The following is a 26,970-nucleotide window of genomic DNA, read 5'->3' as shown; positions in this document are numbered from 1 at the left end:
CTCATAGGATTAGCGAATCTCTCGACAGTGGCAATCTTTCTAGGGCAATTGCTCTTGACATATCAAAGGCCTTTGATAGAGTATGGCATAAAGGTTTACTTCACAAGATCTCCAGCTATGGTATAGCTGGAAATGTCTTCTCAATTATTAAATCATTTCTCTCTGATAGGTTCATAAGAGTAGTAGTTGATGGGCAAAAATCAGAAGCTCACAGTATAAATGCTGGAGTCCCTCAGGGGTCCATCCGGGGTCCAACTCTCTTCCTGATCTACATCAATGATCTTCCAGACCACATCCTTAGATCATTCGTAGACATTTATGCTGATGACACTACCATCTATGGAAGCACTTCGAAGACCGTAAACGACCAAGTTCTCTCTGACTCTCTCTCCTCTGATCTTGAGCACGTGGTACAATGGGGAAAGGAGTGGCTGGTTACTTTTAATGCATCTAAAACCAAGCTTCTATCTTTACATCATCAACGTTCTGATCCCCATCTGGCATCAATTAAAATGAATGGCTCTCGTCTTGGGGAGGCCTCAAGTTTTGACAGGCTTCTGGACTTGACCTTTACTCCTGATCTTAAATGGAATACGTACATCAAATCTGTTGCCAAGGCCGCTGGAAAAATGGTCGGATCCTTCTATCGATCCAGTAGATATCTCACTGCTGATGCGATTCTCTATCTATATAAGAGCCAGATACGTCCAAGGATGGAATACTGTTGCCACATATGGGCAGGAGCTGCTAGAAAAGACTTGTCCTGCCTTGATAGGGTTCAAAATAGACTTTGTGGCCTGGTGGGAGATGTCCTTTTCTCTTCGCTGCAACCTCTATCTCACAGAAGAGATGTTGCGAGTTTGTCTCTGCTTTATCGTTATTTTCATGGAAAGTGTTCGACTGAGCTTCAATCTATGGTCCCCCCTCGCCAAACTTTCACAAGAAACACTAGACTAGCTGAAAACATTATCAATAATTTTCCCCACTCTTTATCTGTGCCTAAACCTAAACATAGATTCCATGATCAAAGCTTCTTTCTTAGAACTGCACGCCTGTGGAATTGTCTTCCGTTTTCCTGCTTTCCAGCTGTCTATAATATGGTTGTCTTCAAGTCCAACGTGAACAAGTTTCTGATGAGCCGTTCCACTTAAGTTAACAAATTTACCGAACTTCCATTACTATCGATTACTATATTGTCCTTTTGACTACTGTACACTCTTTAACCCTTATCCTTGAGTGGCCGATCGGCCTTGATAAATGGTGACGCCTATGTAAAAAAAAAAAAAAAAAGAGCAGCTCTTTTTGATTGATCCAATTTTAATAACCAATGGAAATCCAGTATTTTGTAAAAATTAACCAATCAGAATTAAGTATTTATAGAAATTATTTTGCTGCTACTGTTGTTACTTTTATAGAAAAGGATCGAAGATGGATCACAGGGTTTCTACTTGAATGGACATTCATTTGTGTCCTTTAGACAATAATTATCAACAGTATTTTATAGTTAACTAGAACAATACCCATCTAAAGAATCTGAAATTTTGGGAATGTTTATAAACTGACGAGCAGGGAGACTCAATGTTGCCTGGAATTGAATGATGATCAATGAATGTTTCACATTCCTATGTTTTATTGTCATCAAAATCGATGAAATCGACCATTTTTAAATCAAATTGATTGTCTGCTCTAGTTGGGGACCCATCACAGTGCACTGGGAGGAAGCTTCACATGGCTTCCCGCATTGACAGTCCACAATACATTGTAGTCTACATTGCACTGTAGAGAACCTACTGTTTATTTTATATATATATTGGCTTGACTAAAGTTTAAAATGCAAAAGTCAAGTATCATGCTTCAATTGTGCTCTGAAGAGAAACATTCATTTTGAACGCGCTGCTGTTATATCAAAAAACCTACTGTTGATTTTATATGCCTGACCTTACTGTTCGTGGTGATAATGGTTTGAATTTAAGACACATACAAAGTTCTTTTTCTATAATAGATAGAAAGAGATGTTTTTGGCTATGGAGTTTTATCCTCGGGTTCCCAAAGTCAACAGAGATTAGATCATTCCAGCAATGATTTGGTCTCTGTTGATTTTGCGGTGAGCGTTTAGTTCTGTGCAGTTTTAGGAGGTCCAGACTTTGTCTTCTCTCTTTGAGAAGGGGTTAGTTTATTGCTAATCGCCTGAGGCATCCTTGCCGGGGAATGCCAACAAAGCTGCTCAGACACTTTTTGCAGGTCAGAGTGCTCTTCCTCTGGGATGCTGACTTCTCAATCCCATTTTTCCAACCCTGGTGTCAGAGTTCTTGCAGTGGGACAGAACTAAAAACCCTAATGCCTACTGTTAAATTTCATAAAAACCAGGAGGATATCTAGATTTTCACAAAGGGATTCATGAAAATAAATATAGTCTACATTTGAACCCTGTATGCATGGCAGCTGTGTACCAAAATTTATAATGTTCGGTTAGCTTAGGAGTAAATTCTGTACATACAAATATATAAACATTCCTAAATTTATAAAAAGATAAAGGTTAATAATATCAAATAATCTTACGATGTAATTTGCCTTCATTATTTTTCTATTTATAAAATTCTCAAATTAATTATCATGGTTTGTACAAATAAAATAAAGCGTGATTTGTACAAATAAAAAAAAATAGAAATCGATTAATAATTTAATTTGAATGAAAAATATAATGAATAAATTTAAGTTTCAAAATCCTATGGAAAAAAAAGATTGCTACAAAGAAATGATAGAGTCCAAAAAATAAGAAAAAATTCAAAGTAGTTATGGGATTTAAATTTCAACATTTCGTAAAACATTTAATCGATTTTATTGCACAATCGACTTTTAGCATATTTCTTTGTTGAATGGCATCAATTAAAATGGATGGCTCTCGTCTTGGGGAGGCTCCATGTTTTGACAAGCTTCTGGGATTGACCTTTACTCCTGATCTGAAATGGAACACGTACATCAAATCCGTTGCCAAGGTCGCTAGAAAAATGGTGGGATCCTTCTATTGCTCCAGAAGATATCTCACTGCTGATGCAATTCTCTATCTATATAAAAGCCAAGTACATCTAAGGATGGAGTACTGCTGCCACATCTGGGCAGGAGCTGCTAAAAACAGCTTATCCTGCCTCGACAGAGTACAAAATAGACTTTGTAGCTTAGTGGGGGATGCTCTTTTCTCTTCCCTGCAACATTTCTCCCACAGAAAAGACATTGCGAGCCTGTCTTTGTTTTATCATTATTTCCATGGTAAGTGCTCGTCCGAGCTCCAATCTCTGGTCCCCCCTCACCAATCTTTCACAAAAAACACCCATCTAGCTGAAACCACTGTCAATAATTTTCCCCACTCTTTATCTGTGCCTAAATCAAAACGTAGATTCCATGAACAAAGCTTCTTTATTAGAAGTGCAGACCTGTGGAACTCTCTGACGTTTGCCTGCTTCCCACCTGACTATAACTTGGATGTCTTCAAGTCCAACATAAACAAATTCCTAATAAACCGACCCCTTACGTAAGACACTTTATCAAATCTCCATTACTAATGATTACTACAATATTATCCTATTGATTACTGTACACGCAATAACCCTTATCCCCGAGTGATCTCCGGGCCTTGATAAGTGGTGACTACCATGTTAAAAGAAATTACTTTTCTAAAACTGTAAATATTTTCGGTTCTTATTTAGAATTAAACTTAAAAAAAAAAAAAAAAAAAAAAAAAAGAAAATACAAAAGAATCTTTATGATGTATCATGGAACAAAGATGTCATATTCCAAACATTATGTAAATTGATCAAGTAGTTTTTTTTTAAATAAAATTAAGATTTATGAATAAGCAAAAAGAGACCATCTCGCGTCGCCATCTTAAAAAAAAAAAACAAAAAAAAAAAAACAAAAAAAAAACAAGAGCACAATAATTCAAACTTGCGAGATCAGTCTTGTAATGCTAAGAGTTTCACATTAATCCCTTAAAATGATTTTCTTTATAAAAATAAAACTACCTAATCAATTTAAATAATTTTTGGAATTTCGATAAATTTTTTACTTGCTTTCCACCTTTACAATCACCTTTAAAATGACGAATTTTAAAGGTTTTCGGGTATGCTGAAAACGAATATCGCATTTAAATTTTTCGCAAAAAAGTAGTTTTTCGGATATTAAGCAATATAATTCCTTATGTTACAAGTACTTACTGGCCACTCACATACTCTCTTGGCCTTCGGGACAAGATCAAAGTGTAGTATCTGTTCTTCAGATGTTGCTGCACTTCTATTTCTTGTTCTCTTTCGGTGGAGGAGAAATCCTTCACGACTGAGACAATTTTTATTTTTGTACCTTTTCTCCACGTTAAAAAACGACCCTGGTGTCTAACTCTGTCCCGTGGGGAGGCATAGTAAATAGGTACTGGCCACTCTTTACGCGCAAGCGTGCAGTGCGTGCACATTTTTTACGCACGCGCGTCAAAAATATGCGTCGTACGTACATCAAAGATTTTCTGTATTTAAAAAAAAAAAAATAGCTTTAATTCTGAATAAGAACACCATTTTTTTTTAATAAATTAAATAAAACACAAGGGGAGAAGCTAATGATGAATAGTGAACAAAAGAAAAATGAAAGTAAAAAAAAATCCCGGGCAGCGTCGGGTAGATACAATTAGTTTGGAATACAATAACATCAACATTTAAAACTAAATAAAACTGGAGGTGATATCGATCAGTTGATTTATAAATCGAAATTAGCAAAAGAATGAAAGAAATAATACGACTACTTAAATCACGAGTTGCAAAGCGCGAGTCAGTCAGTTTTACTTTGGCCATTGTTTATTAATTTACATCGGAAGTAAATCATTTTTTGAAATGGAAGCAAAAGTAAAAAAAAAAATCGAGTTTATATCACAATCGTGTTTTAAGTTACAGCAATTCATTAACGTATTCACATTTATTGAACGTAAAAAAAAAAAAAGAAAGTGTTTTTTTTTATGTTCAATTATTTGCTTTTACTTAACTTAACCATTTGTTGCGTTATAACACTCTCCGCTATACCCTCCTCAATGAGATTTGGCTTTTTTCTTTTATGAAGACACTGAAGAACTTGTCGAAAAGAAGAAAAATATATCTTCGAATTTAAAGTTAAGGATCACTTTTGCATATAAATTAAACGTACCCCCTCCCTTTCGGAAAGCAGTTTACAATTGTTATACCACTAACCCAAAGTTCGAGTGACAACCTATCTCCCTAAAACACACACACACACACACACACAGAACGTATCTTCCATAAAAAGTGGTTAACTGCCCTAAAACGTCAGCATCGCCTGGAAATGCGCGATTATTACGTTAAGTTTATATACGAAATTGACCGCCCATTTTCATTTTTTTTTTTTTTTTTTTTGATGCATGTTTTTTCTCCAAATTTTTCAGGATGTTCAGTTCATACGTAATCTTCTAAAAGAAAGTAGAATCTCTGAGAGGGTGTTAATCTATAACAATATCATTTGTTGTATGACTATGTCACCAAAATTGGGTAATCACTTATTTCTCACAAACAAAATTATTATGGTTCTATAACGATTTGGTTCAATTAATATTGACATAAAGTTAATTATTATAATTATTATCATTAACTTTAAAAATCGGATGTTAGTGAGGTTTTAAACCAACGCATTGCAGGCGAAAACATTTACGTACTTACGTGTAATATGAAAATGGTTATAGATTAAAAAATATATATGGGGAGAGAAAATGACCCAATAAAAAATAATTACAAGTAAAAATAAATTGTATTGAGTTAGTGTTCTAACCAAAAAAAGATCCACGGGAGGTAACTGCAATCGGTCATTGACTATATAATTGTAATTCCGCCATTTTTAAACACAAAATGTCAACGTAATTGTATTTTTTTTTTATATACATCTAGCATATCTAAGTACGTAATATTGTTTTCACCTGAAATGCGTTGGTTTAAAATATCACTAATTTGTACGAGCATACAAATTTGGTTAAAAACAAACAAATAAAATGAAAGTAAAAACAAAAAAATCCAAGACAACGTCAATAAAATTAACAAATTTAATGACGTTACTTTATATTACATGTTACGACTTATTACGTGTTTTATCTAAATTATATATTCTTGCGAAAGCAAATTATCTCATAAAAAGAGAAAAATACGCAAAAACCAGAAAATCACGAGTTGCAAAACAAGTAAACAATTATTATTCTAGTCATAGATTTGCGAATGAAACAAATAAAATATACAGTTTTTTTTTGTTTTTAAATTTAGAAACATTTTATGTGTCTCCTTGTTTTCTTTCGTTTATAGCAAGAAAACTCGGTGTTGGTCGGGATTATATTCTTTTTGCTTTTAATTTATAAATTAAATTTTTAGGGGTGGGGCCCGAGCACTCAGTCAGCCAGTCAGCACTGAATAGGAGGAACTGCAAACAAGATTATATTAATTGAAATAAATCTTGGTAAACATCTTCGAGGCATACTCGGCGTTTCCCAGTAATCAAATACGACACCTGTGCAGTCAGTGCACAGGCTCTGTGCGGTGCACTGACTGCACTGCACAGTGCACCTGCTCTAACCACCCCCTCCCGAATTCCCACCATTTGCAGTCATTATGATCACAATACGAAGCACGGTTTAGTTCGGTAAAAAGTATGTTTAATTTGGTTCGCATTGTGTAGAAGAAGCAGTTTTAAAAATATAATTTCCAATTTATAGATAAATTAAAATAAAACGTATTTCCTTTTTATGTATGCCAAGCAGTAAGCACTCAAGCACGAATGTAGACTCCCATGATATTGTGTCAGGTCTGAATTAAATATACGTATTCATCCCCCCCCCCCCACAAATAGGAGTTCGTGAACAAATAAACAAAGGTAATTTTATATAATCACTTCACTCTCCAATCAGGTGACTTTAGACGAGAAAGAATTAAATAAAAATAAGAAACCTTACCAATAACACAAAGTCAGGGTGGCCAAAACCACTAACCCTCCTTGCGGCTGTTCTTTGGGGGGGGGGGAATAAACTTAGGGTTCTTGTCTCCTCCTCTTCCCCCTAAAAACACGCACATACCAGATATAAAATCACAGATTCTTGTCTAGAACTTCCCCTATATTAAAAAAAAATCTCTATGATGTGCGTACTTTACTTGTGACGAAATTAAAATATATTCCAAAAATCATTTAATTACATTACTTCAGAAAACGGTGCTTATGCACTTATGTTACCGAGCTATTTCTTATATAGTATTTTCAAATTAAGTTCAAAGTTCACGATATCTTTTGTTTTTAAATTAAATTGTTAGGTGAAAATACAGAATAGTTACAAAACACTCTCCCTTCCCCATGTTAAGAATGGCTTTCAAAATAATAACGTTATTATTTCAGCACGGTAACATTAATGCATAAGTATTAAGAAAACAAATAGGGGCTTAATGAACTAAATACAAATTGAAACATTGTCATGCCAGTGTGTAACTTGTCTGTAAATTATATTTGCTCTTATTCTTTGAATTTTATTCTACGAATACATTTTTAACCTGGAGTGCACACACACACACACACACACACACACACACACGAAGAAACAGACAGGGAATTCCTTGTCTGCAGAAACGATTGTAATGATTGAGGTTGTAAAATAAAAACAAAACCAAATATTCAGCTCTACTACCGTATTGAACACTTTTTATCACTTATACTTTACGTATATATTAGACACCGCCAAAAATGGCCGAAAAATCAAGTTGTTGTTGTTTTTTTAAAACGAAATTACATTTATTAAAATCCATTATTTCTGAGTAACTTTTTTTTTCCAAAAAGAAAACCCTGCATTTTATCATATAGAAAACAGAATAATGTAAAACTTTTTCTACTATTTTTAATTAAATTTTAAATGTTAAATTTTCCCCAAAAGTTAATTGACATTTTTTGTCTTGCACAAAAAACGTACATAAATATTTAAAAAAAAAAAAAGAAAGGTTTTTGAAATAATTTATTTATTTGTTGTCTAACTAAGATTTAGGGTGATTTTCTATGAGAATATGCAAAAATATTGGATTTCAAATAATTCCACTTATTCATATAGGCAACCAGTTACTTCAAGTCGATCTAGACAATGTTTACGTTTGTGCTTAATAAAAAGCAAACTATGGAAAACCAAACAGGCCAAAAAAAAAATTATTTTTCAGTGACGAAAATTTCAATGTATTATTAACGCTGAGGCTGGCCAGTACCAGATGGGTGACCATTTGTATGAGTTTGGTTTTTAATGTGTATGTGTGTGGAGGCCAGGCTCCCCAAAAATATATATATATATATATATATATATATATATATATATGAGAGGGGAGGGTAAATATTGTCTTGGTTATTTTTGGTACTCATGCATGCACTTATTGATCCGTGCTGAAATAATAACGTTATTATTTAAAAAGTCATTCTTGACATGAGGAGGGGAGGGTGCTTTGCACCTATTCTGTACTTTAACCTTACAATTGAATAAAAAAAACAAAAAAAAAAACATATAAAACGGTGCTAATGCAGAGAGTGATCCGCCGCGCTATTTTTTTAAATCGTATTTCCACGTTTAATTGAAGTTTTATATGTTTTTTTTAAATTCAATTGTAAGGTTAAAGTACAGAATAGGTACAACACACCTTCCCCTCCCCATGTTAAGAATGGCTTTTTAAATAATAACGTTATTATTTCAGCACGGATCACTCTCTGCATGAGTACCCATAAAACTTTAATTAAATTTGGAAATACGATTTAAAAAATAGCGCGGATCAGTAAGTGCATTACTGCATTAGCACCTTATTTTTAAATCACAAATCGAATAATCGTATAAAATAACGTTTTTTAAAAAGAAAATTTCAGATGTTGAAAACGTATACAAGATCGAGAAAAATGAAAATGAAAACGATATTCAAATCAGAAGTGACTTCCTAATTTCTGCTCAAATCGGCATTATTTCTGCACGAGAACAACGGGACTGTCAGTGTCAGCTTAGTCAAAACTAAATGCAAAACTTCACAACAGGTGTCAATTGCAGAAATAACATCTAAAGCAGAAAACAAAATGAGTAAGAGATAATCGTACATCTAAGAATAAGGACATGTTGTTGTTTGGCAATAATGCGAAAAACAAGGAAGTCATATACACCCGGTCAACAAACGACATCAAAATAATTCCAAGGGTCTTAATTTACATTACTGAAAAGTAGTGTTTAGTAATGTGTTCATTAGGATCTGTAAGACGACAGAAACCAATCAAAATCTTACCTTTTAACGGTTTTTAGAGGTTTTGGTATCAGAAATATCTACAAGAATGGAAGCACCATTTTTGTTGCGCCCGCTATTCCGTCAAACATTCACCATCCCTCCTTTACAAAACAAAACAAAATTACAACAAAAACAAAAAACAAAATGGTAAAATAAAAATCTATCAAAAATTTAAACTTAAATTTTAAGAAAAAATTAAAAATTATAGCTTACTCGATATATTTTGAAAAAAAAAAAAAAAAAAGAAGAAAATTACTTAAAAAATTTTTTTTTTTTTTTTTTTTTTTTCTTTTTTTTCTTCCTATGTTCAAGAGTTGCCGTTCCGTTTACCTCCCGTTATCAACAAACCAGCCAAACAGGAAGCTGTCGTCGCCATTTTTTGGAGAGGAGAGTCGTATGATAGTTATTTCCTGCTGTGAGGCTAACAAAAAAAAAACTGGAAACGAACAGATATTTAGCTGAAATCTGTGAGTAAATTTGCTATTGGTATTTCTTTGTCAACGTTGGTTCTTTATTTCGAATTTTTAGCCCTAAAGAAAAGCAGTATTGGTCAATCTTTTTAATGCGTGTTGGTCATTCGACAAGGTGATCACAAAGTGGGGGTTTTATTTGTTACGTAATTTCTACTTGAAATTGATCCCCCACTTTGTGGACATTGATGTGTACACGAAATAAGGATGTTCAAACGACTACTTTACTTTTTAGCGTCTTCCTACAGAAATGGTGAGGTTTTTACGGAGAAAAGTCGATTACTTCTGTGTTGAAATGTAAAAATAGCAAGACCGATTGCCTGTTGAAGGCTAGGCTACTTTCAATACTAAAGTTTAAAATGTTAACTCCAAATCAAGTAAGTCCTGAACAGACATAAAAAAGGTGTACATATATATATATATATATATATATATATATATATATATATATAAGATGACAAATACTTGATGTTGCATTTCATTATGAAATTTCTTATTTTATGCAATTTATTGAGCCGGTAAGGTATTATTTGTGTTCTTGAGCTCCTCATTAAAACAATCCAGTATTAATGTTTACTTACATTGTTAAGAATAAAAAAAAAAAAGTAATTGACTAAGAAGCTCTTGTATAAAAAAAGAAAAAAAAACCTTTACTTCGACAAATATACAATAAAAAAACGTAAAAATATTCTCCCATTAAAAAAAAATCCAATTAACAAAAATAACGTTATTTTTTAATTATTTCCTTTTTGTATCCTTTAAAATGTTTATAATTGTAAATTGATTCTATTATAGTCACTATAAGTTTACAATCTTAAAAATAAAAAAATGCGTGACCACTTTTCGTGTCTAATCTGGTGGCCTCTTCATGACTTAGATTTTTTTTTTCTTACTTTAATCGAATATTTATTGAAATAAAAATGCAATAGCGTAAAATATTAGAACGGAAATTCTTAAAATTCCATTTAAAGCAATTACGAAATTAACTCATCAGAATGCATTTCGGTTTCTTCGCAAAAAAAAGTCGGTCACTTTTTTTTTTTTTTTTTTCATTTCACAGTTGGAAAAGTTAAGAATTTTAAAGGGATTTTGGAGCATTTGAATTGGAAAATAGAAACTTCTGGTTTAAAAATCCTGGACTTTTACAGAATTTGAACCAAACCAAACCGACTTTTTTGCCAAACAAAAACAGGTTAGGGATTATTAGCTCGTTACTTAAAAAAAAAAAAAATCAGTTCAAATTCTGTAGAAGTACCAGAATTCTTAGAAAATCCTCATGTATTATAAGATGCGGACAATTTTATAAAGATTAAAATAATATTGCAATAACAAAATTGTTTTGTAATAATTTGGTTCAATTAACTTAACTTTCAAAGTCCGATTAAAAAAACATTGGTACAAAAGCCAAAACAAAAAAAATTAAGACTCCACCCCCTCCGGGCAACGCCGGTTAAGTACAGCTGATTCTAACATCAAACATTTTTATTATGTATTTAGAAATATTGATTTAATACACAAAAACAACCTATGTGTGCTATTTTAGATAGGTTTATAAAGTTAAATTAAATTTTTACAGTATCTTTTATTAGGTAAAAGTACTGAAGAGTTTTTTTTTTTTAATGCCCCCCCTCCTTCGTTAAGAATGGGTTTCTAAAGTTATTACGGTCCTTACTCTGAATGAGTACAAAAACAAGTAGATTCAGTTTGCACATTTTTAATTTTTTAGCCATTATCGAGACACCTGATCTCCATTTTTCTTGTTCTAACTTGACTCGACACGACTTGTATTTCCAAGGAGATAAACTCTTTAAAATAAGTTAACACATAAAAAAAAAACAAAAAAAAACTTATCCATGTAGGTAGAAGAGTAACTTATATTGCCTTTGAGAACAATTTTTTTTGTTTAATCACTTTTCGTTTTGTTGTCTATACTGAAAAAGGTAAAACTTATCGAAAGCGTTCTGTTTTGGGGTTGTTTTAAAAAGGGAATGAAAGTTTTAGTTTCGTTCCGTTTCTTTATTATTATTGCTCTGGTACCAAGTTTTACTTAAATGCTTAACAATATAAGTTTCCAGTAAGGAAGTTTAGATTTATCAAAATGTCCCCATTCTCTCACTCATACCAAAACAGCATTTTTTTTTTTTTTTTTTTTTTCGTTGGTAACACAATGAACACAGTTTGCGTAGCGGCACACTCGACTTTTCACACGGTGTTAGGCAGGCACTTCGTACATGTTAACCGTTTTGGGCAACACCATGTTCTATTAGAAACCTCCTTAAATCTTCGGTCAATCAATGTGGCCTGGTTGTCCCACTGCAGACTTACCTGCAAGGGTGTTTATTCCTAAAGCCGTTCTTAACATGGAGAGGTTGGGGGGGGGGTTATTCCGAAAAAGCAACTCTTTACAGATCAGTCTTCAGTGAGATAATTAGGCCACATTGACGAAATCTTCTTGCTTCCAAATTAGTGTAAAAAATTTGATTGTGCACATATCGGTGGTCGTGACTCGTGCTATACATTTTTGTAAATTTATTATTTTATCGATTATTTTCTATTTTGTTGGCACATGCGCAATGAAAAAAGGTTAAAAACGTAACGAAATTTAAATTTCCATTTTTAAAATCATCCGAAAACAGAACGCTTTCGACAAGTTTTAACCTGAAAAAATCCATTAAATTTTTTTGTTTACATGTTGAAATCTTGAAAATTGAATTGTTTTTGTTTCATTAATTCACCCCCTCCCCATTGTCACAGCTGCTGAGCTGCTTCTCATTTTAAGTTCACACATGGGTGCGAAGATCCCCCCCCCCTCCAATGTTTTAAAAATGAATGTTGACAAAGAGTTAAATGTTTTTCACAGAATTTAAGGACAGTGACACCATTTCATCCGGGGTCACTATGGGCAATTATCGGTTATGTTCGTAAAATTATTGAAATATAATTCAGTGTAAAGAAACTGAATAGATTCTCTTTTGATAAAATATAATTAAACAAAAACGAGTTTTTCAATATTAAAATCATTTGTCGTTTTTACAACTGTCTAAGAAACGTTTAGACTCGTTTTCTCATACGATCATACGGCATAATCGCGTTGACACCCCGGTTCTCGTCAGATCAACATTAAGCAACGTTGAGCCTGGTTAGTACCAGATGGGTGACCATTTGGGAATTCTAGGCGCTCTCCTCCTCCGCTTATCTCGGCATTCGTTTCCAGTCGTCCTGTACTTCACTTGCCACTGGTATTTAACAATGTTGTCTCAGGAGAGTTGGAGATTGCGCACCTCCTGTCACAAAAATTTCACGCGCAGGCACCCCTTCCCTTCGTGGATATCCATAGTTCAAGACTGAAGGAGCCTGATTCTCATTTGGTATGATTATTTTTTCTTTGTTTTTATTTATTTTGTGTGTATAAAAGAAAAACAAAAAAATATTTTCAAGGCTGGGCAAATACAGCTAATATTTGTGTGTGCGTGTGTGTGGGTACGTGCAATTGCAACTTAATGGTGAAAACTGATAGGGCCCGTGGTTATTAAAGCCGGCTTATATTTTTTTATGTTTCCGATTATATTTTGATTGTTTGAAAGATTAAAGCCGAAAGTTCATCTCTTAAATAAAAAAGTGTATTATTACACATGAAAAAAAAAACAAAAAAAAAACAAAAAAAAAGTTAAAATGAAAAATGTTTTTACGGCGGCTACGTAAATTCGAAAATGCAGCTAAATTTGAAAGTTAAATTAATTGTAAAAATCCCTTTGAAAGATAAATTAGTTTTCTGGGACTATTTCAAAGATAATTAAAATCTTGAGATACTGAACCAAAAAAAAAAAATAAATAAAACACCTTCTTAGCTATACTAAAAAAAAAAAAATGCCTAATTATTTCCAAAAATCGAAACCAGCATCATTCGCTCAATCCAAACAAGCAATGAAACGACGTGTAAAGTTTCTATGGAAGCCCAATAGGTACCTCCCAACGCATGCCACAGATTTACCCCCCCCCCCATGTAACTTTAATATAACTTTTGTATCATTTAAAAGAAGTTTCAAATAAACTACTAATATTTTTTTTTTAATTTTACAGCATAAGAAAATAATGAAAATGCGAGATTGAAATCGTGTTTGCATGAGACACCTTTTAAACAATATTCCTTTCTAGTGATCATTTTGAAGCCGTAAACACACCCATGTTTAAAAAATCTAGCAAAAATGAACTAATGTACCCTATTTCCATCAAGGTTAGAGGTTTTGGGAAAATATCTGCTATTTTGTAATTCATATGCAAAACTATGAAAACAAATGACTATGATTGAAACATATTATGGCTGTAAAAAAAGTGGCAAAAAAAGGCTTTGGATGATCCCCTTCATGTGCAACCTTAAGGGCAAATGTCATATAGCCCACTACACAATATGCTCTTTCCAACTAGCCTTCATTTGTAAAATTTTGATCAATAGTCACTAAGATTTGGAACTTATAAAATTACCAAAAAAGGTTGTGTGTGTGTATATTAGCAAAAGTACCCGTCATTGACTGGGTTCAAAAACAGCCTACAGAAAATGGACTCTAATTTATTAAAGTATGATAGGTTATGAAAAGTTATGAGGGTTGTAAAGAGATAGCTTCGAATTTGGGGATATCAAAACCAAAGCAAAATATGATGAAAGTAAAAATAAAATAGATAAACCCCATAATTTATTATACCATACCTGTTCACACTGAAACACTTATCACAATATTCTGTGGATCTATATTAAAAAACCTTGTTAAACTTTGTGACATATTTCCATTCTATGGAGGTCAGGCACGAACGAACACCCCATAATTTTATCATACCATATTTCTTCAAACTGAAACATAATTATCAAAGTATACTTATGCAGGTAGATATGAAAAGTTTTTATTAAAGTTTGTGTCGATTTCCATTCCATGGAGACCAGGCGCGAACGCAGACCCCACAATTTCATTATACCATATTTGCTAATATATATATATATATATATATATATATTACTCTTAGCTAAATTGAATATTAAAATGCTCATACCTTTGGTTCTATGAGATGAAAGTACATGAAAATTTGCAGGCTTTCTGAAGATTATAGTACCATTCTATAGCTAAAATTTTATGACAATTGGTAAAAAAAAAAAAATGGCCTATATTTTCAAACCAATAAAATATGCCCAAATTTGCCGACATTTGTGTAGATCATGTCCGGGTAAGTCAGCTTTTAGTTTTGCTGCTTTGAGATGAATTTTGCTAAGTTTTCTTGCTTGGTTGTCTTCCCTATGGCCTTACCAGCCCACTAATAAATAAATATATATATATATGACCTGGAGTGGTAGTACCTGTTAGGGTCTCGACTATGAGTTAAATAGAAACCGATTTGAAAAAAACAAATATACTCTATTAAAAAAATTTTCTTCAAAATCAATGGATTTGGCATTAAATAACCTGAAAAGGGTTGATATGCTGTAAAACAACCAACCAATTCTATAACAAATGCATTAATGAATCTTGCTTCTCTGATAGCTGCAAAATTGTTTCTGCGGTACCAGTATACAAGAATTCTGGTGAAAGAACTGACCCATGCAATTGTCTCATTAGTTTCCTTCTGCTCTTCATTAAAATCTTAGAGGCATTAATTAATCAAATGCTAGTCTACCAATTTGTAGAATAACAGTTTGAATTTAGGTAAGCTCATTCTGCTGTAGATATCCTAACGGTTATCTTTGAACATATATATCATGCACTAGATAAAGGCAGGGGAAGCTTGGGCAGTAGCTCTTGATATATCTAAAGCCTTTGACATGGTCCGGCATGAAGGTCTTCTCATGAAAATTAAATCATATGGTATTACTAAATGAATACTTAATATTCGTCAAGACACAAAAATTCAGGTTGTCCTTGATGGTCATTTTTGGTGGATTTGACGCAGAAGTGATTTTCTTTGTTTGAACCGTATTTGGGTTGGGGTATTACATAAGTTCTTTGTAATTACCTTTTTTTTTTTTTTTTTAAATAGCATCAATCGAAGAGGCTATATATAAGTCAGGATACTTAAGATAGTCGACAGATCGTTTTTTAATGTTTTAAGTAAAAACAATATTACATATGTCGAAAATAGTAATATATTAAAAAATTACGAAAATTTGTTGCGTAGAAAGTTATTAATACTTATAAGTAATTTTTATGGACAATTAGGTAAAATTGTATTTTTCTTTCAGATTATAAAGTAGATGGTGAAGATTCATACATAAGAGACATAACTCTGAACGGAAATTTTAGATTACATTTTAATGGTGACCAACATTTTAGCCTTATAGCGAGCCTTTTTAACTAAAAACGCAATAGCAGTTTTATGCAATGAATTTTCATTTTTTTTGGATATATTACTATTTTTGACATGACAATTTAAGCACATATTGTTTTTGCTTAAAACAGCATATAAAAACAAAATCAATCTGTCGAGTCTATCTTAACAAGCACCCAAGTCAGTTGGAGATGTTAGTGAGCTGCGTTTGTTTGATAGTTTTTTTGATGTAGTACAGTTTGAGTAAATTCAGATATCCTTTCTGTCGATACTCGAATAAAAGAGGTACAAGGCTAGACTGTAGTGCATATTTTCAGAGGATGAGCATTTCAAAAAATAAATTGTTTTAATGTTTAGTGCGTTCATTACTTTATAAAAATCGTTGAACCAAAAGTACAAATTATAACTTAATGTTCTGTACAAGTAATTTGGAATTTTTGAAATTTAAGATAAATGAAAAAGTGCAAAAAAAAAAAAATTGGTTATACTTTTTATTCTACAAAACAATTCTGAAAATTGGTGATATCAAGAAATGATTATTTCATGTTAAATCTCTATAGGAAAAATACTCCCTCATTCTAAAATATTGAGTACAAAAATAATAGGTGCGTGCAAAATGAATGGCCAATCCTTAAAATATAAACATTCTGACTTCTCCCTTCACTTAAAAAATCACCGAAATTCAGGAAATCAACTAATTTTGAAATTTCCAGTTTTTATTAACAATCACAAGGCACAAAAGTTATGATAATATTTAATTAGCAAACACCTTTACTAAAGCCATAGTTTTAATTAAGTACTATAACCTGTATAAATTTATTTTTATGAAAATAAAGCATCAGATTTTAATTTTTTTATATTTCAAGAAAATTAGGAAAAAAAAAGCTTAAAGTCTATTTATGAAATATAACTTGAAGAAAAATTAAATTTTCCAACTAACGATATTATTGAATTATACATTATTTAATATTTTCACCAAAAACTAATATAATTGCAAAAAAATATTTATCTGATTTCAATAATAACAATACTCACAAGAATTTAAAATGTAATCCTTGTATGCATGAATATATAAACAGTGTAAATCTTTTTCTATAATTTTGAAAAAATTTGAAAACTATCACTAAGCAAAAACTAATTTTAAAAAATGTGATTATTTCTACTACCAATTAATTTGAAGAAGTACAGATGGGTAACATTGTTTTTTAAAAAAAAGAAAAAGCAAGCAAAAGGCAGACAGTATTTGCATCCTATCTGCCCTATTCTATTTAATTGTTTTAGTTTATTTTTTTCAATGAATACATTTTTAGTGTAATCACTGATTTTAATTTACTGTTTTTTCACACTTAAAATGCACGGCTACTTTTATTTAAAAAGGATTAATTTATCACTACAAGTTTAAGAATAGATAGTCACATTAAAAAATAAAATTGTTGCTGTAGGCATTTTACAAACGCTTTAGTTCATCTTCCAAGGAAAAATATTGACAGACTTCAATATTTTCAGACTATTACTGAATTTGGAAATTTTTACCTAATAATACTGTTATTGTTAAAACTGACCCCCGAATTTAAAACTTTTTTAAAATAAAAATTAAGATTTTAATTGTATGCATTAAAATATATTCATTAAATAAGCATTTTTTAATTAAAATAAAATAGAAGTACTAAAATTAATATTTTTTTTTATCTTCAAAAATACAGAAATTAAGATATAATGTTTCAATTTCTCTATAAATTAAAAGATAAAATTGAATTTGACATTTTGGGTTTTCATAGATTCCGCATGTCGCCTTGTTTTAAGGGAACAAAGGTTGATTTCTGTTACTGAACTTTTACTTTATGGAGATATTTAAGCATTTTTTTAGTAAAAATAAAGTGTTTTTTTTTTTTTTTTTTTTTTTTTATTCAGTATCTCAAGAGTTTACTAATTATCTTTAAAATAGTTGAAGAAAAATATTTATCTTTCAAAGGGTTTTTAAAATTAATTTATTGAACTTTCAAATTTTGCTGAATCTTTTAGTTTTTGTAGCTGCTGTGAAAACATTTTCATAACTTTTTGTCCCCCGCCAAAAGGAGGGTGTACCTGTAAATTCACCCTTGTCTGTTCATTTGTCCGCACTTTTCTCAATAACTACGCCTTGGATTTTTTAAAATTTTGCACAAACATTAAACATGATATGAGTAAAATAACACAACAAATTTTTCAGGAAAACTCTGGTTGCCTTTCGGGTTAAAATGATTAATATTGACATTTTTGTGCTTATTAAAAAAAAAAAATTGATGTCTTGGATTTTTATAAAACTTTCTAAAAAGTTGTAACTAACTGATGTCTATAATTTTGTTTGTCTATGCTTCACGATAACTCTTGGGTGTACCCTGCCCCAGGGGCTCTTTTAGGGCTAATAAAAACACTCCATTTTTGTAACTATTTTACTATATTGTCCTAAATGTTCTGTGTATGTCTATTTAGCAGTTTTGCATGGTGCTGAACTCAAATTTAAATATTTTAGGCCTTGGGGACTTTTGGAGCTAAATGGGGGGGGTCAGTAACTTAGTTGTTTCTTTTTTTTGCATGGTGCAGAACTCTAAATTTATATATGTTAAGGCCTAAAATTGCACTGTTTGTTCATTTTCACCTAGATTTGATGTCCCCTGGGAACTTTTGGGACTAAATGGTGGGGGGGCAATGCTGAACTTAGTCTTTTTTTTTTATGCCTCGTTCACTGTGCGCTTACAGGGTGCCATGCATGCTTTACTTCTTTTTTCAGGTGTAAAAATAAATTTTCCTTTTAGAGATTAGCTTTATGCCTTAATCTTTGAAACGCAATTAAAAAGTAATCTAACACTTATTAAAAAATTATAAGCCAGCTCTCATAACCATGGTCTCTATCAGTTTTCACCATTAAATTGCATGTACCTAAAAATAAATTCAATTCTCTAGTGACATAATTAATAAATGTGCACCAATATATTAAAAAATTTTTGTTCGTCCATCAGCATTTTAGTTTCACTGCCAGAACAGGAAATAGTGCAACTTTATAGGTATGGAGATTTTCATATGAAAACTTGACGATTTCTATTAAATATTATTTAAATTTTGACTTTGATTTTAATTAATGTTTAAAAAGAAAAATATCCTTAATGTTACCAAACATTGTTATACTGAAGTGTTGTTTTTTATGTGTCATTTTTAAAATGCTATGAGAAAATATTTGAAATTGAAAACCCGTTGAATTTATTTTGTTCAGGATTTCTGGACAATAAGAGACTATTTTGATTAAAAAAATAAAAAAAATAAAAATAAAAAACAATAAAAAAAGATCCTATTAACTCTAACACATGTAGTAACTCGACTGAATTTACATTTCATAGCATTTTTATGCTTCTGAAAATAATTGCATACACGTGTGTGTTCTTGCAATAAAATGACATTAATTTCTAATCAAAGCTACCTGGCATTATCTGGAAGCATAATAGAAGGGTTTAGAAAGAAATCTTTTAAAACTTGTCTCTGCCTCTCACTCACACGCATACACACATTCTCACTCACACGCATACACACATTCTCTCATACACAAGTTCATCACTACAATAGAAAGAACAAAAAAAAACTGACTTCTGTTTGACCCAGTTTTAGTGTTTCTGAAATAATTAACAATTTTTTTGCTCTTAATTTGGGAATGAATATTGCAGTGCTTATAAATATTTTAATATGCATGATAATCAACTCGGGTCACACTAAATCTGATGGTGTAAGGTTTGTACATTTTTGTTTGTAGTTTCTGACTTCTAGCTGAACGTATGCATTCAGTGTTATAGCTTTTTTTTTTATATATAATAGATTTGTTATATATATAATAGATTTGTTCGAAAAGGCAACAATTTAGGAAAATTAATCAAATCCATATTCATAAAAGGCTTTGACAATTTGTTTTTGCATGAGTCTTGGTCATGCTTTTTTTTAAACAGTTTCTAAAGTCATTTTGATTATAGCCTATTCCCTACTTTTAATTAAAGTATGGCGTCAGAAGAATTTGCAAGAATTTGAGATGGGTTCTCTTTGGGATGAGATAATTAAGTTGGGAGTCTTTTTTTTTTTTTTTTTTTTTTCAGCCAACAATCACCTCTGAAAAAGAAATCTTCAAAGCAAGCGAAACATTGCATCGAGCACAATTAAAGATAAACGATAAGCATAACGGTTTGGTTGGCTTAATTAGTTAAAGGAGGCATTGTGTTCACAAGTGATGACCTCTACAGATAGTGAAGGGGCAAGCTGTTTTGCGATTTTTTAATATTCAAGTTAATGTACTTTCAAAATATATAATCCATACTCCTACAAATTTTTTTTTTTTTTTTTTTATGTATTGACAAAATTATTAAAAAGCCTTTTTTCTATTTATTTAAAAAGAAAATACAACTTTGTTATATATGAGCCGTGGAATTGCATTCACTAGCAAAAGATCTAGCTAATTTGCATATTCTTTTAAACATTCATTTTAATTAATTCTCTATTAGTTTTTTTTTCGGTTTTCTTCTGGGATGACTATTACATGTAATTATATTCATGCAGATATTTTCCATGATTTATAGTTGTGTAATATTTACGTAAAAAGCTTATAGTAAACACAAACCTCTTTCTATATATATTTATGTATGCATATATTTGTTTAAAAAATTTTGCGTACCAAACTCCACTCTGTTTTTTGGTCTACAGACATGAAACTTAATATATAGGGTATTCGAACCCCTGCAAAACTTTGTATTTGGGTTTTACCTGGGGAAAATTGGTACTAAAGTGTGAACATTAAGGAAATGGAATTTGCCAGGTGAAAATCAAACGATGGGATTACGAATATGCATGCATAATGTAATAGCTATTGGTTCATGTTTTAATTTTTAACCTTGCAGCAAACATTTCCATCGCTCAGGCATTAACATCAAAGGAAAAAGTAAATCGTAAGCTAAACATTTTGGTTTCAATTGTCAGTGGTGACGCATGAGTCATTATTTTTTTAACTTTTTAAATTATTACTATATATTGGGTCCAATATAATAAATACGAAACCTGCATTAATCAAAATATCATATTTAAGCTTATTTTACGACCAGGTAATGCCGGGCGGCGTGTGTGTGTGTGTGTGTGTATAATTTTGTTAGTTTGAGAAATTTTTTTAATAAGTTATATTAATTTTATTAACAAAGAATTTAGAGGCTTTTTTTCATAATATATAAGAACTATATCTAAAAATATAAATTTTAATATTTAATGCTTTATTTTCATAAAAATTATTTTAATTTCATGCGTTTTTGTTTTTTGTACTCTGAGATATAAAGGTTTTTTTTTTTATTTTGTTTTTTCTACACAAAATTATACATTTTCACTTTTTTTATATAAAATAATGCGTCCATTCCATGATCATCAATAAATGAAAATTTTTATGGGTTCATGATGGTTAACGACACATGCTGAAAACTTGGATGTGCTACAGAAACACTTTCATCAAACCCACTCCTAACCTTGATTTCTAGAATTGATGTAAAATTTTTAACCCTAGGGGTAATATGATTATAAGCTTAAGACAGAAAGAGATCTGGTTCCTTTTTTAATCCTGGACAACTCTGATGTTTTCTACAAGTTACTGCCGTTTCAATTGTAGGTGTGTCCCTTTTCTTCCTGAGATTCTCAATGATGGCTTTGCTCTTGAGGAAAAATCTATTCTGAAACTTCTTGGTCTTTTTTTTTTTTTATAGTAAACCTAAACTTGTAATTACAGCTCGATTGTGAAACAAAGCACCTGATTTGGTTGTTAACAATAAGCAACATTCCACAGGATGTTAGGTCTACAGGCTGGAGTCAAATTCCTAGCAGAAACTATTCACGATTGAGACAATTTATTCGTCCCAATTTAAAAAGTTCCTATTTGTTTTAATATTAATGAAGAGAAAAAGGTGTAAGTCAAGAACAGATTGGAAACTCAATTTATCATGTTTGTTCTGAGACCTCAAGAAGTAAACTATTGGTGGTATTTTTTTTTTATGTAAAACTAATTAACAATTTTACTCTCTGCAGCTGCTGCTTGTGCTGACAATTTTTTCTAATTTGCATTTAAAAATATTACCATTTTAAATAAATCAAATAACTAGAAAGTAAATATTTGTAATATTTTATTTTGTATTAATCATGAATAACTTTTATTGTTTAATTTACGCAGGAATTTATAATAGAAACACAAAAGATTAAAATTTTATTCTCCCCCCCCCCTCGAATAAATGTGTTCTAATTGTTTTGGAAATGTACAGTACCAATTAGACATCAATGGCCACTCGTTTCACATAACAATAGCATTCTGAATAGATTTTTACTAACAAATCATTTTACCTACTATGTAAGTAGTAATAGTTGATTATTTAATGTAAACAAATGTAATTGTTTATCTGAATGATGAAAAAGATGGAGCCATGTAAAAATGTTTTTTTTTTTTTTTTTTTTTTTTTTTATGATCTAATGGCAACTATGTAGGTCAGCAGTGAAAAATGTCTCCATTATAAAAATTTTGGTAGCCGGAATAAGTGTTTATTTTTTTAAATTAAAGCAAAAAACAATTTATTATAAAGAACATGATTGAAGGAAACGAACAAATTGGCTAGGTAGGATCTAATATCGATTTTTGTCAGATACAACTCTCATTGTTTTTTTAAGAAATAGATCAACTCTAATTTATATATTGAATAAAGATTTCTATATAGTAATTAAATTGATTGTATAAAAAAAATAAGTATATAATTATGTTATTTTTAACTTCTCTTGAGAAGGAAGGCTCTTAAAGTTTTAAGGTTCATAGAATTGGCTCTTATCTCTGATTTGTATATGCTAAACAGAGCAGATAATTTTAAAATTCCTTTCTTCCCCAGTGACAGCTGACCAGCAGACAATCACCTGATCGATGTTAACCTTGAATATTTCTGTCAGTTTGTGCTTGCTTCTCACAATTAATGTCCAACTAATAAACATAAAACAATTGTGTTTGCTCAAGTGTGTCACATAATTAGATAAGTTTTCACACAAAAAATATACTTCAATATAGTACGACAACTTGTGTTCTTGTCACAATTTCCTGTTATCAAAGTCAAACTAACCATTTAAAAACTTGGAACCATTTAAAGTGTTCTGATGAACCAAGTGCCGGCAATGTCAATGGAAGACTTTTAGGATTGTCACAACGATGAGTAGAAACAAGTTTTATATCGTTTCAGTGATATTCCTAGTCAAACATGGTTTCGTGTGAGAATTTCCTGTTTTACTTTGGATACTTAAAAGCATAAATTCTATTTGACATTATTGTTGATATATTAAAATTATTTTTGCCATCTTTCATTTGCTTAGCAGATTTTTATTTAATAAAAAATTATTGCATGAATACAACTCAGGTTGTTGCTAGCAAGGAAGGACAATGTGGTCCTTTGGGAAAAAGTATATCACTATTAGCTATTTTTGCATGTTAACAAATTAGTCTGTATAAGGCATATTGCCACTGAAGGATAAGGGGCTACTATGCTAGAGTCAGATTTACAAGTGATAACTTTGGTGAGGAGTTTGGTAACAAAATGTTTGTTCACATTACCTTTAAATTTTTGCACATTGATACAATCCGAAGCAATAAGCAGAAGGAATTCCACAGGTAAGCAGTCTGAAAAAAGTTCATAGTAGGAAATCTGATATCTAGGAATTTAAAGATTCTTAGGAAGGTTGCTATCGACTCTGGCAATTGTTGATTGGGAAGATTTCATATAGTTGTTAAAGGAAAGGAGTTTTGTCTTGGTAACATTATGGGACTATCCTTCGGGTCAAGATCAAAGTGTAGTATCTGTTCTTCAGATGCTGCACTTCATTTCTTGTTCTGTCAGTGGAGGAGAAATCCTTCACGACTGAGACAATTTTTATTTTTGTTCCTTTTCTCCACATTAAAAAAATGACCATGGTGTCTAACTCTGTCCCGTGGGGAGACATTGTAAATAGGAACATTATGGGACTATCCATTTTACCCCCCCCCCCTCCCATTCTACTAGAACTGAAGGTTATTTTCCAAGGATTAACCTGTATGTTGGCATTCAATTTATCCTCCTGTGTATAGAGCATAGTGTCTGGCAAATACACCCATCTCAAGTGTGATTGCATCTGGGAAGCCGTTTTTATAAAGATCAGAAATATAGGTTCATATCACCTATCATTCTGGTACCAACCTTACAATAGAATATACATAACTGTATGAAACATGGCAATTTCTTAATGTGTAAAACTATCTATATTTTTGCAATGTCTTTTAATTTATAAGTTTCAATTTAAAGATTAAGAAGCCTTCATTTCCAAACAATACCCCTGCTGTGAAGGAGGGAGCTAGCAAGAATGTTGCTTGGGGTGCTCTCACTTGTGAATGTTCTCCATATTTTTCCAAACGGGCCCTGAGTGCCTTTTTAGGAGCTGAACTACTTTCTTTCCACACAAAAAAATGACCATGTGTCACATCTTGCAATTGTAAATGTGGAAAGGCAAAATGCATATAAAATTCCTATTTTGATGGGTGGGAGAAGAGTCATAAGTTACATTTTAAAGATAGTATAATTATTTTCAGAATTTGAACATTTTTTTTTTTAAAGATTTTATATTTTGAATAAATTTGATGCATTTTATATCATCCAATTTGCTTTGTGGTTATGCAACTCTAAAATATTTTGTACAGTTATATAATGAACCGAGTTGTTCATAAGGTTTTTCTTTAATAAGCTAATTTTATGCTCTCGGACTATCAGAATCTTATCCCTATATAAAGAACTAAAATAAATATTAACAAAACTGTACTAATGGCATTTATATACTGGTTTCCGTAAGATCACTAAAGTTAAGCAATATGTTGAGTTTGGTCAGGATAGAGATAGGTGACCATTTAGATGTGGGTCTTAGTGAGCATGCAAGCAGAGAGTCAGTTGTCAATCTGCAACTAAAATAGTTTTGGCTTCTTCATTGTGATCTGCACTGGTTGGTGCTGACCAATTTATTTCCGGTTTTAAGGTTGTTTGATTTTATTTTTCTAAATTATTACTCGGCCAACATTTGCATTAAACCTATAATTAAAAACTGGCAAAGCCCTTTGGTACCAGGACTGTACAATTCTCTTGGTGGCTTTTGTATACATCAGAATAAGGCAACCAGCTAGGTAAGCCAGATATATTAGTTAATTTTCTTGATATCTCATGCCTTTTTTTTTTCTCTGAGAAAAACAAGAATCATGATAAAAGATTGAGAAAAATCTGAGAAGTGATTAATAACAGTTTTGTCAAACCATAAAGAGTTTCTGTTCAATAATGTCCTCAAAATTCAAAAGAAATAGTCTGCATTTTCTATTTTTGTCAATTAAGAGCATTATTTTCCTTGTGTATTTTAACTGCTGTTCAGCTTTAAATATCAAATGTTAAGATTATTGTTAATCTCTTCAGTTATAAAGTTTTAGCAAACACTTTTTATAGCAAATTAATCTCCTTATTGTGCAACAATAAAATCATTTTTGTACATCTTTATGTCAAAAGTATTAAATGCTTATGTTAAGTATTTTTTTTTACTTTTCAGGGCCATTTTTTTTAATACTTGATCTTTGTAATCTTAAAACACGTTTCTGTGGTGAGTCTTCTCATAATACTATAATAAATCGAAACAAAAAATGTGTTATCACTTAGTTGTAGTGCAAGTTAGGTGCTTTTTATTTTAAAACCCAATAAAAAAAAAAGATGAAGAATTATGAAATTAATTGCTGATATAATCAATCCTCTTTTCATCTGTTAATCTTTTGAACACCACATTCATAATGTTTTGAACTGGAAAGAGAAACTAACTCATCTTTAATTTTTTCACTTGAAATAAGTTTTAATCCACTCAAATGATAGTTAAAACTGCTAAAAAGATGGTAATCTGTTGGTGTGAGATCCAGGAAATAATGGTGGTTGACGCATATTTTGTTTATTTTTAGGAGATTGTTTGTCTTTTTTGCAGTGTGAGGTTGAGCATTATTATAAAGAATAAAATTTTGTTTTGATTCTTAAGTTCTATCCAGTTGTTAAGACTTATGTGAGATTACAATGTATTCAAAACATAAAAATTTTACAGGCCTAATTGCCTTCACTCTTTTATTATGCAAGTTAGTTCCTATTCACTATTAAAATCATTGAAATGAAACTAATCAATAAGAAAGATAAAACTCTCTCTTCCTTTTGTAATCTATTCTTTTCACCTTATTATGCATTCCCTCTGTGATGGATACGCATATTCTCACATTTATTATAGATATTCTAATTCCACATCTTAATTTTTATATTGAACAGATTTGAATTTAATTTTTCTTTGCATTGTTTTCTTTGATCACTGATATATTTGTTTTATTCTCTCTTGTTGAATAATATTAAAAACCTGTCATTTTAAATGAGTTTCAGTTAGGTAAGGGGAGCTGAAAAGGAGGTTATGCAGAGTATTACAGATGCATCACAAGTAGACCATCAGCTGACCCTCCTTCAACTAGGACTGTGGCCTCAGGAAAGCCCACTGGGGATGAGTGCAGGATCCCTTTCCATGCGCGACATGGCACTACAAACATCCCGATATTATACAGCTGTTGATGGAGCAGCCGCTCTAAGCGCTACCAAAGAGTTAGGGTTTCTGTACTACCAGTCTGAAACAGCAGCCAGTAACTGTCAATCCGGTACCCTCAACTCATCAGAGGAAGGTCAACCCAATCTAATTGCTCAGGCATATATGGTACTCAAGCACTCTCAAGTACCCAGTTTTAGGGGTGGGGTGTGTCGGGAGTGGGGAAACGGCGTTCATTGCCCTAG

General features: G+C 31.5%; 2 protein-coding genes across 13 annotated transcripts in view; one reads left to right on the top strand and one right to left on the bottom strand.

Annotated features, from left to right (window-relative positions):
• The window catches only part of LOC145241325 (uncharacterized), a 151,528-nt gene extending 142,092 nt beyond the window's left edge, over positions 1-9,436 (bottom strand). Inside the window, exon 1 of the mRNA XM_080104154.1 lies at positions 9,312-9,436. The gene's annotated coding sequence lies outside the window, so the exon portion shown is untranslated. The remainder of the gene's footprint in view (positions 1-9,311) is intronic.
• A 205-nt stretch (positions 9,437-9,641) lies between these two features.
• The window catches only part of LOC145241322 (epsin-2-like), a 138,132-nt gene continuing 120,803 nt past the window's right edge, over positions 9,642-26,970 (top strand). For all 12 annotated transcript variants that reach the window (XM_080104152.1, XM_080104146.1, XM_080104148.1 and 9 more), the window contains exon 1: positions 9,642-9,778. The gene's annotated coding sequence lies outside the window, so the exon portion shown is untranslated. The remainder of the gene's footprint in view (positions 9,779-26,970) is intronic.

This window comes from Euprymna scolopes, chromosome 20 (genome assembly GCF_053919585.1).
Source record: "Euprymna scolopes isolate OS-2025 chromosome 20, ASM5391958v1, whole genome shotgun sequence".
NCBI classification, from domain to species: Eukaryota; Metazoa; Mollusca; class Cephalopoda; order Sepiida; family Sepiolidae; genus Euprymna; species Euprymna scolopes.
The sequence above is the reverse complement of the archived record's forward strand: the minus strand, read 5'-3'. Positions and strand labels throughout refer to the sequence as shown.